At 44.6% G+C, this 11,898-nt stretch overlaps 1 long non-coding RNA gene across 1 annotated transcript; it reads right to left on the bottom strand.

Moving 5' to 3' along the window:
• Nucleotides 1-9,453: 9,453 nt before the first annotated feature.
• LOC129380874 (uncharacterized) lies at nucleotides 9,454-11,425 on the bottom strand. Its single transcript, XR_008609081.1, has 3 exons — nucleotides 11,377-11,425; nucleotides 10,197-10,250; nucleotides 9,454-9,577 (listed from the first exon to the last, which is right to left on the bottom strand). It is a non-coding gene; the product is annotated as an uncharacterized lncRNA (long non-coding RNA).
• Nucleotides 11,426-11,898: the final 473 nt, after the last annotated feature.

Genomic DNA, 11,898 nt, shown 5'->3' on the forward strand with positions numbered 1-11,898 from the left:
TGTGGCAAAAAATTGCGGAACCTGTACACCAAGTTGCCTCAAGCACTAAGTGGATTCAGTACGACGTCACTGTCATTCTCGACAGAAGCAAGTGCTTGCCATTTATTACGACCTTGTACAGCTTTACAACTGGAACGCTGCTGTGTTATTCTGCCAGTCGGGCTTGATTACAGTGCCACCGTTTACTAGAATTGCTGGATACACAACAGGACATTCAGCAAATACTCGTTAGATTCATGCGCAACACAGGACTTACGAAATGCATACTAAAAATTGTGATATTGCAGGACCTCGCCGGAATTAAATTGAGGCAGAGGAAGAGTACAAGGGCGGGTAGGTTAACCATACGTAGTTACGGCTGGTTGTTCCACGAAAAAAAAAGCACGGGGTAAGTGGATAGAAAAAAGCATAAGAGCTCTGTCTTTGCTCTGTCCAGCTTGTTTGAAGCCACAAAATGAAGCAATGTACGAGTTGGGCACCGTGGTCCCGGAGGTGTACGTCACACAGAGCGTCGCACTATAGCCTACGCCGCCAGTGCGTCATACGAATGCTACGCTGGCCCACACCGTCGTCTGAACATTCTTTAACGACAATGGCTTCCATTGCTGATGAGGGTGAGTTTGGGGTGGGAGGAATAGAAGAGGAGGTTCATTTACATGGGGGAAATAGGGCAAACCTACTCACAGAGAAAGCGGCATCCTCTGAGCGCGATCGAAGAAGACGATCCTAGGCCTCTTGGTAACAGAGACGAGCAGCATATGATTGGCGTAGGCCCCTGGTTTCCAAGTCCGCAGCAATAGTGACTCCGTGTGACGAGGAAAAAGTCGACGAATGGGTCACGACCTATCCTAGCGGCAAGCACGCTCTGGTGACGACGCGGCGACTTCCACGGACCTGACGCGCTGACGTGGCCTGGTTCCTGAGCTCCCGAACACTGGTTCTGGTCAAGTAGCTGGCGGTTTTCTTTTAATCTGTGTATTTTACGTATTTGTTTTTACCTTTTCTTTCAATATCTGCTAACCTTACAGAGTAATTACCTGTTTTTTTTTTTGCAATGTCACTCTCATCGCCAGGCCAGGAGGCTTCCTCCTGGTCGGCTTCTGTTCCTAGCTCTGATTTGCCGGTGGAGCTTTTCTTACGCAGTGGGACGAGCAGCGTACCTGTGGCTTTGGTTCCGAGTGATGGCGGTGCGATTCGCATGAAGAATCCCAAAGCAATTCAAAGCGAACTCCGGATGGCCACGGCCAATTTTCAACAAATCACCGAGGTTCGACAGTTCGGCCGAGGGGGGATTCTTTGCTGCTCGTCAGACCAGGCTTGTGTTCAAGATTTACTGAAGTGCGATGTTTTCGCGACACATCCGGTGAGCAGTTCCATTCCTCATCACCTTGCATGTACCAAAGGCCTAGTCCGCGGTGTCGACATAAGTCTATGTCCGGCAGAAATTTTGGAAATGTTTTCAGCAGCAGGCGTGATTTCTGTGTATCGTTGCAGCCGTGTCGTTGACAATAAGCGCATGCCCACTGAAACAGTCATTGCTACTTTCGCTGGAATGAACCGCCCATCGGAAATCAAGGCATGGCCACTGATATACCGAGTTGAGCCTCTATCACCTCGCGTCCTTCAGTGTTTAAAGTGCTGGCGGTTCGGGCACTCGATAAAAGGCTGCAGATCCAACACACGATGCCGAATTTGTGGAGAAGGCCATCACTCAAATGATTGTTCTTCCCGAAATGAGTCCTGCTGCCTTTGCAGTGGGCCCCACCCCGCAAATGAACCTAATTGCCCTGCAAGGGCAAAAGAAATGCAAATCCTCGAAATAATTGACAGACGTCGATGCTCCCGTCGTGAGGCCATTGGAGAAATTCAGAGCAGATCTCAAGGGTATGCTGGTATAACGGCCCGTCAAACGTTGTCTATGGAAAACTCAATCTCTGAGGCTGTGGCAGCTTCCGTAGAAAAGGCATTGGAGAAAGCAATGGAGCGTATCATGACAACTCTCACCGACTCCCTTGTTCAGGTGCTGTCCTCCCAACTAACTCAGTGGCTTCAACTAACTAATAACGCCAATAGAGAGGATCCGGTGTCAGATCTACCGCGGAGTCCACCAATTGGAATATCGAACGCGCAGACATCCACAATAAACGAGCCATCTAAGCCATCAACTTCTAAGAAAATCGACCAGATCTGTCTTTCTGACACAGACGGGATGGAAAATCAAGATGTAGATATGGACCCCCGATCTCTTAAACGAACAAGGTCACCGATAGAGAAAAAACCTAGCTCTCCCACCAAGTCCAAGGCAAAGAAGTACGATAGAGAGATTCCTACTAAGAAGGACTTCTTAAAAGAGAGCGTTTTAGACCAAGCAGTTTCTACTGCTCGGATTTATTCACCATAGGAACTTTAACAGTAATTCAGTGGAATTGTCGTTCCATACTTTCCGCTGCAACAGATTTGTTATATCTCATTTCTAAATATTCTCCAGATATTATTGTTTTACAGGAAACTTGGCTTGTTGCAGGTCAGGCTTTTCATCTAAAAAATTTCCGATGTTTTCGATTGGATCGCCTATCCCGAGGCGGTGGTTTAGTCTTGTTTATCTCATCAAAAATCTGTCATAGAGCTACTATAACATACCAGGTAATGTCCTCAGACTGTGAAATCTTAGCACTGGATATAATACTCCCTGGTTGCACACCTTTTTCTATATTTAACACGTACTTCCCCGCTGGAGTGCAAGATACCCGCTATCTGGATACCTGTATTGCACGTAGTCAGAAAAACATCCTACTGGTGGGAGATTTCAATTCTCATCATGTATCGTGGGGTTTCCGAACGGACACTTGTGGCAAACGCTTGTGGGATTGGGTCTTAACGAATCAATTCTCTTGCTTAAATTCGAGAGCACATACTTTCGTACGGGGTCAGTCGCGATCTGCCCTAGATCTTACGTTTGCTACCTCGAGCATGTCTGTCACCTCCTGGAAGACTGTAGACTCCGGAACTAACAGTGATCACCTCCCTATAATTTTTGAACTGCTTACCCCGTTAACTAGTTTAGATAGTAATGTGCGCACTTTTGTTAATTACGAAAAATTTAAAAATGCATTAAAATCAGCTTTACAGGCTCAGGAGGGCATGGAGAGGGATATTAAAGCAATGAGCCTATGTTCCATTCTAAAACAGTCATCAAAAAAAGCTCAGTTTGTTGTGCAATCCACTAAGGGTGGATCATATTGTCCCTGGTGGAATTCTGACTGCGAACGAGATTTTAGACGTAGAAAGGCAGCGTGGAAGAAACTTTTATTCAACCAAAGTCCTGTTAATTGGGCTGATTATACATATATAGCTACTACATTTAAACGAACAGTCTCAAAAGCTAAGGAGGATTATGATTCCAAGCACTACACATACCTTTCAAAGACTTGCAATAAAAAGGCCCTGTTCAAATTTCTTAGATCTCGTAAAGTTATACCAGCGCCCGTGAATGTCGATTCTGTCGTTTTAACTACAAAAGAAGTATCGGAATCACTTGAAAAAATTGCTCAAGGACTTGCGCAACGTTTCAAACATAAATTGTCCTTAAACCTAAAGAAACCTCCCTTGGCAGACGACTTTGAGATAATAACAGCGACAGAGATTGAACGCATTATTAGTTCGCTGCCAGCGTCATCCCCCGGTCCAGATGGAATTACAACAGGAATGCTAAAAGTCTTATTTGATAATGCACCTCAGGACCTCCTAAACATAATAAATTTCTCTCTCAAGAATGCATGGGTTCCAAGAGAGTGGAGAGTAGCTAAAATTATTCCACTATTAAAGAAAAAATCAGCTGGACTTGACTTAGACAACATACGACCAATTTCTCTTACTTCCAATGTCGTCAAATTAATAGAAAGAGTTCTTCACGGCCGTATAACAAATTTTATGGAGGATGACACACTTCTCAGTCCTTGCCAAATCGGATTTCGTCCCGGCCACTCCATATGGTGCGCCCATGTAGACTTAGAGAGCCGCGTTAAACTTGCTCGCCGCAAACGAGAGTACGCAGCTTTGGTGACGCTAGATGTAGCAAAAGCATACGACTCTGTAGAACATTGTATTCTATTCGATAAACTTCAGTCTACGAATATCCCAAATTATATAACCGCTTGGATCTATGAATTTATAAGAGATAGAGAGTTTTATTGTTACCAACGCGGTATTTCGACGTCCAAACACAAGCAGACAAGAGGTGTACCACAGGGTTCCGTTCTTTCCCCTATATTATTTAATATTTTGCTAAGCACAATTCCTTTGTGTCCGGAAGTACATGTTTATGTTTACGCGGACGATATCGCATTTTTTACGTCCGCAAAAAATATACATTCACTACAACAGTCGTTGCAGAATTACTTAGGAATGCTGGAGACATGGCTAGAGGGGTTATGCATGTCGTTAAATATTAGCAAAAGTGCGGTATTGGTATTCCCATTAACTGCACAGGTGCAAATTACTTTACAATACCGACAGGAAATCATTCCTCAAGTTGACGAAGTCAAGTACCTTGGGGTCATTTACGATGGCAAACTCACCTGGCGCAGTCACATTGAACATATTAAAACAAAGGCAGAACGAGCCGTAGCTATGCTCCGCCGGCTCAGCCACCGTCGCTCTGGACTACGCAGGGATACCTTACTGATGATATATAAAATGTATGTTCGGCCCATATTAGAATTCGGCTGCGTGATACTTTCCGGTGGCCCCGCCTACAAAATTAAACCTCTCATACTTTTAGAAAGAGAAGCTCTACGGTCATGCCTCGGGCTTCCTAGATTTGTTGCCAATGCTGTTTTATATCAGGAAGCTCATATACCCACCCTAGATTGCAGATTCCGCATGCTTACGGTTCAGACATTTTTAAAAATTTATGAGTTTTCAAAAAGACGTACGCAATATGCCTTTATCACTGAACCTGCTGAGTTTTTCCAAGTATCGTGGTCGAGATTGCACAGCCCTCAGATAGTATTCGTACAAGCACAGTTACAAAAACTGGATGTATCCATACGCCAAGTTTACCATTCAAATGATGCCTTTACAGACCTCAAAATTGAGTTCGAGGACATATTTCCTAATCATGCAAAACTATTACCAAGGCAATGTTTAATTATTATCTTACACGGCCACCTGCACCAGCTAACCACTGACAACGTAGTAGCTACTGACGCTTCTGTTTGCAATGAGAAGGCAGGAGTGGGGATCTTCTCTGAATCTCTTCAATGGTCCTACTCCCTTCGCCTTCCCGACTTCACACCTATATTTCAGGCAGAACTATTAGCGATTATATTAGCATTACGAAAACTCCCCCAAAAAGACCCATTAGCTGTTATCGTGACCGATTCGCTATCTGTATGCACCGCACTAACTGCATCATTAAATTCAGCAATTCAAAGAACATTTCGTTCCATGATACCTCCGTACTTACGAAAAGTATGTTTGCTTTGGGTACCGGGACATCGTGGGTTGCACTTGAATGAAATGGCAGATTCACTCGCACGAGTATCCCTTAACGGCCCTATAATATCTGTTTTGCCGACATCAGCTTATGTCACCGCGGCAAGGTACAGAAATTTCGCTATATCTCAAAATTCTGCAATATCCATGCTAACACCGTTTTCTGAATTCTACCATCTTGGCTTCCCATGGAATATTAATTGGTGTCCTTCAAGGCAATTGTAAGTATCTATTACAAAATTGAGATGCCGTATACCTCCTCTAAATTTTTACTTACACAGGTCTGGTCTCGCGATGTCCCCTCTATGTTCTTATTGCAGTGCCCCCGAAACTATCGAACATTATTTTCTCTCATGCCGCCGCTTTCTAAGACAAAGAAGAATATTAGAATACTCATTTACCAAACTTGGCCTATCACTAACCTCGACAAACATTCTTTCGTTTGGGGCAACTTCACTGGGAACCAGCCACAGGGATGCTTTTCTTGCTGTTTACAATTTTATTAGAGAGACAAAAAGAGTACCTTGCTGATTTTCTACAATTATCCATAGTTTCTATTACTTAATTTCTTTACGTTAAATTATTTTATCAAAATTCTTACCATTACTTTCATTGCAAGTCTAAATTACAGTTCTATCGTCCCACGCTCCACTATTCACATCTAGTTTCTCTATACTTCTAACCTTACGAAAAACCGCCTGCTTCTTGGCCAATCCCCCATAGTGGGTACGCGCCACTGTCTGGGACACAAGACAAGACAAGAAAGGCATACTCGCGCTGACCGAAGCACGAGGCACGGTACATATGAACAACGTAGCGCCCTCTCGGAGCCCAAGCTGCGTGTCAGAGCACGCTACGTTATTCCGGAGGAGCACATCCAACTCACACATAGAGGATTCTCTTAAAAGCCCTCCGTCTTCCCTATATCGCTCACTAGGGAAATAGGTCGTGTCATAAACGGCCAACCGGAAGGGCCGCCGCGCTGTTCGCTACATCCCGCCCACAATGTCGCACCACGCCTCCGGACTCCGGACTCCTTGGACCATGGCCGTGCGCGTCGATAGCACAGAAATCCACGAAAGCGCTGTTGATATACCTCAAGTCTACACGTCTTGGCAACCGTGTGTAGACTCGGTGAGAACCTTCAAATGTGCGCGAAACTGTGCTCCCTCTATAATCTCCCCTCTCTTCATCTCCATAACCCTTCCCCCGGTGCCGGGTAGCGAACCGGACCTGGGTCTGGTTAACCTCCCTGCCTTTCCTGTCTTCTATTGCTCTTCCTCTCTCTGCTGTGGACTCCACCTTGGATGCTGCACCTTCAACTTCGCAAATGACGCAATAATTAGGCATTCGGGAAGCACCAGTACAAGCATTTCTCACGATCTGACGTTGGCTCATTGCAGCAAATATCTGAGCTAGGCCCTTATCATTGTAACTTCTTTCACAGAATGGGCCATGGTTGCAGATATGTCAAACGGGTTTTTGCCTGTCAGGATGACCTCAGCACTCTTTCTAGGCATAGCAGCGGGAATGCTGGACTTTTTAGCAGTCCCACGAGCTTTGCGTTTTGTCTCTTGCTAATAAGGCAAACGTAACAGCACGCGTTCCCGGACTGATTTGGATATGCGCGCCTTCCAAACGGGACAGGATAGGCCCACCTCATTTTGCTTCTTGTGTAGTGCGTTCCGTCCCGTTTTGAAGTCCTTCTTGTTTCAGCGCAAAACAGCGCATTTATCCGATGCAGTGCATAATCATCGAACTCCAGTTGCAGCTTTAGTTCCTGCAAACACGATATCGTACAAAATTCCAGCTTTTCTGGACACGTACAGTCTTCGTCAAAAAACTTGAACCCGCTGTGAACGGCCGGGGAGCAGCTGCGCTCCGCTATCCAGGCGCCTGCCACCGGCGGCAGGCGCCTGGATAAAGAGGGCGAGGGAAGCACGTCTCTTACGCTTAAATGCTATCGCTATCATCGTTTGATAACAGCGCTCGTCAAGAACGCTGGCGAAGCGGAAGAAACCCGACCGGCTAGCATGCCGTTTGCAGCGTATGCTGGATAGGCCGGCGGGAGTCTCTGGAGACCGCTGTAAAACGCGATAGGCTCATATTCCTTACTTCCAAGTATCGTAATCGTCAATTAATATTTTTCGGTAAAAAATTAAAGGAACAACGCTATGAATAGTCCTGCGCACGTTCGAACACGGGTGCTTTGCGAGGATCGTCGCTAAGATCTGTCTTCAGCAGCTGAATGATATATTAAATAATGTGCCACAATGGCATTTCGAATTTGTAATCATGAATGTCACAAGTAGCAAATCAATCAAGAAAGCATAAGCTTTAGCGTGGCATTGAGTGTGGCTTGGTCTGTGGTTGCCCCGAACAATTACAGCTTTCGCATGTGTTTGACTGTAAACTAGCCAAGGTATCTGGTTGAAAGGACACTATGTATAACCCACTTTTTTTAAACCGCCTGTGAAGCACTTTCTCGTGGAGACGAACGATGCCTCAGTAAACTTTATCCGCAATGCTTCTTCCAGTGAACCCGTGACAGTAACCAGACCACCGATGTGATGCCTTCACTATGCGAGAATCCTATAATCTCGTGGCCCTGGTCTACTTTACGCGATTCAAACGAGTGATGCCCGATGAAGACTAGACGAACTTACGCTGGCCTCATGTGTGCATGAAAGTGGGCCCTAATGACAATGAGGCATTGTGCACGAGGACATCAAGAATGGCGAGGCATTCCCTCGGCATTTTCCGAAATGCCGAGGGAATGGGTCTAACTCAATCGGCTACTCAGGCAGGGCAAATTTCTTCTATTCCCGAAATGTTTCCATAATTTCACTATGGGTTTATTTAAAGAACTTCGATGCCAAACACACTCGTGTGGTCGTTCCGTAGTGCAGAAGTGTGTTCAACGTATTTGAAATATTGTAACGGTGGTTACGGGCACTTTCCGAAGAGAGCCTTTGTAGTCGAAATTACTACTTGTGGTCTTTTCTAAACAAACGATGATTGAGTTGCCCGCACATTACAATAAAACCTGGAACAACTGCTAGACAGCACTGAGAGATCTCAGTTTATATTTTATCTTTTGTTTTCATCGCCCTCCGAAACACACCCAAAGTGTTTATGTAAAAGGATAGTGCGAAGGCTCTCGCCTTTGAAATCAGGCCTAGGCGTCCGGCGCCGGCGTCCCCGTGAGGGAAAATTTCCGTATAAATTTACGTATATGTATATGCCACGCTTTGCGTTATGACATGCGGCATATGCGGTTTATATTGCCACGCCATTCTATCACTAAAGCTTTTCATACTTTGTCTCCCATTCTTGACGAAGTTATTCCTCGGAATTTTGAGGATGAATTCCCAAAAACAAATGTCATGAAACAATACACTGACAGCGCGCGCGTCTTCGAAGACTGAAACAGTAAAAAGTGCGAAACCGTAACAGACAACTGAACATTTTTTTTTTTTTTTAAAGGCGCGGCTCGACACCAGCTACCTCCGGCATCGGCCCACGCAAGAAGCCGCGTTTCTACCAGAAAGCTCTCCTTCGTGCATAGTGTTCGCTGCCAGCGTCTCCCGGTAAACATTATAGGGTTACATACACTGCAGTTGCCGGGAAGCGCGAGAAGCAGGTAGGCATCTTTGAATGCTAGCGCCTTCCGCTCTTGAAGGGGAAGCTTAAGCGCCCTCCAAATTCTTTTGCATCACTGGTGAAATGAAAAAAAAAATGGCACTGTTGTGGCTGCAGCTCCTTGTTGTGTGTGCGTGCGTGGCATGTCAGGCCGTTAGCAAGGCAAAAAACATTCCCGGCTTCTTTGTTAAGGCCAGCGTCTCCCCATCTCTCTCTCTCTCTCTCTCTCTCTCTCTCTCTCTCTCTCTCTCTCTCTCTCTCTCACTCGCTCTCACTTTCTCTCTTTCTCCCCATGACACTTGATGACGCACCCAGTGAATAAGTAAATAAGAGGATTTATTGACAAAAAACTGGCACAAGTGCCCACTCGAAAGTGGTTGTGTTGTAGCAGCGGTGAAAGTATTCAAAATAATCTGGACAGTTGGCGAAAAGCACACTCCTGAAAAATGAACAAGAAAGGTTAGTATACAGTAATCGAAAAGTCGGTGTTCGCGAGCAGGTTACGTTTTTACATCTTCCAAGATGTTCTATACTAATCAAAGCATGTTATTTTGTTTCTACACCATGGGGTTCGTCCACGTGGAAGCTTCTTCAGTGTGCTGTCACTCACACTCTGCAAGCAGTGGTAAGATATATACCCCGCACAAGGCGCGTTCGCTGTTCCGAAATATATATATATATATATATATATTGCTGTTCCGAAATATATATTTATATATATATATTTCGAAACAGCGAACGCGCCTTGTGCGGGGTATATATATCTTACCACTGCTTGCACAGTGTGAGTGACAGCACACTGAAGAAGCTTCCACGTCGACGAACCCCATGGTGCAGAAACAAAATAAAATGCTTTGATTAGTATAGAAATATATATCTATATATATATATATATATATATATATATATATATATATATATATATATATATATATCGCACCATTGTTCTTAACAATAATTATTTGCTTATTAATAACCCAGCGTGATCGCGTACCCATGCAAAACGGACGAGGATCACCTACTGCAGCCATGAACACACAAATATATAAAATACTGACTCTAAATACATGTCCATTCCGCTTGATCTCTTCCTGGCGGCGCCCATAGAGGCCCTGTGAGAGGCAAGGGAAGCGTACATAGTTAATCAGTGCGCTAGACAGATTTTAGAGGATGATTAGAGATGATCCGTCATTTTTCCGTTACTAAAGAACATGTTCTCACGTTGTATCGTTTGCGCAGAAGCTAGGCACATGCATGAAGCTTGGCCATGCAGAATCGTGACCGTCTCTCTCGATGTTTTCGCCATTGAAAGGCCGTATAGCTTCTTGGGCATTGCCCAGTAGTCTTTGTATTTTGGGAAGGGAAGCATAGATATCTATATTTGCTTCAAAGTACCCACCAATTAATACACCTGCATGGCTGTATTTTGCATTACCTTTCTTTATTGGACTTGAAGCCACCTCCTACATAAGTAAAGCCGGTTTTGCTACCACTGCGCAATCTTTTTCAGGCGGAGAGACGACCTGCACTGCTAAGGATGCGTCGGCAACGCAGCATGCAGCAGCACTCACAAGCAGGCAAGTATGCTTCCTTCTCATATACAGGGTGTTTCAGCGAACACTTTCAGAAATCTTTAAAAGGTGCCTGCGGCAGATATGACAATTCTAGTTCATCAGCTGGTCTACTCCAAGAAGCGGACAATACTTGCACAAAAAATTTAGATGTAATATCAACTGATTATTAAGGATTCACTAATTAAGCTTTTAACTAATTACATTGTGGCCCATATTGCAATTTACAAATTCTAGCCATGGAGTTCGCTAAGCGGATCCACTTGGAACGAATTTTCAAGATGACACCAGTTTCGAGACATAAATTCCCGAACTTTGCAGAGAAATGCATTGACGCTCCAGTTAGTTTGTTAACAAAACGTCGATTCATGCACTGAAGCACACAATTCGATGCTGTCGATTAATTCTTTTCTTTTTTTTTTGAAAGTTCTGATTGTCAGTTGTACCAGTGTAGTGGAATGATATGAGACCTCGCGGAACATCTGTAAAGGCAGCTATGAAGCTCTATGACGTCGTAATTCAACAGTACCTCGTACTGGCTTGACTATAGCTTCAAGAACAGGTACTGTATACAGCAGGCAAGGACGCGGTGCTCTACAACCGACCGACCGACCGACTGAGCAAGCACAGACAGACAAACAATGTTTTCCGGCTATATTGCACTTACTGTCGAGGTTTCTTCTGCAATCCTCTGCACCCTCTCCACTTCTTGCGCAGTTGCCGCAGGATGAAGCAACCAGCAAATGGGAAATATATCGGCAGTAAAAGTCTATGGTTCAAATAGTGGTGCAAGCAAAATTAAAAGGTAAAAGTGAACGTTGGTTGTCAGAAATACGTGAGAAAAAGAAAGCCGCACCTAGAATATTTTGGAACCACACAAATCTATTAGGCAGGAAGTCAACAACAATACAACCTATCCTGGACGAAGATGAAAACAGACTGAAGGAGAAGCGGCAATATATTACATCCGAAAAGTAACAGCCGAATCTTTCCAAGGCAATGACGAAGTTGTAGTTGAAGAAAAAAAGAGCATGAAAGAGACCCAAGTGGAAAAGGAGCTGGTGCTGACAAATTTAAACTGGAAGAAAGGGGAAGAGAAAATTCCTAAGCGCACAGCCACAGGGCTAGACGAGGTTCCCGTTAGGCTGATAAATGAACTAGGACCAAAAAAGTAAGGAAACTCTGGTGA

Source organism: Dermacentor andersoni, chromosome 3 (assembly GCF_023375885.2).
Source record: "Dermacentor andersoni chromosome 3, qqDerAnde1_hic_scaffold, whole genome shotgun sequence".
In the NCBI taxonomy this organism is placed as follows: Eukaryota; Metazoa; Arthropoda; class Arachnida; order Ixodida; family Ixodidae; genus Dermacentor; species Dermacentor andersoni.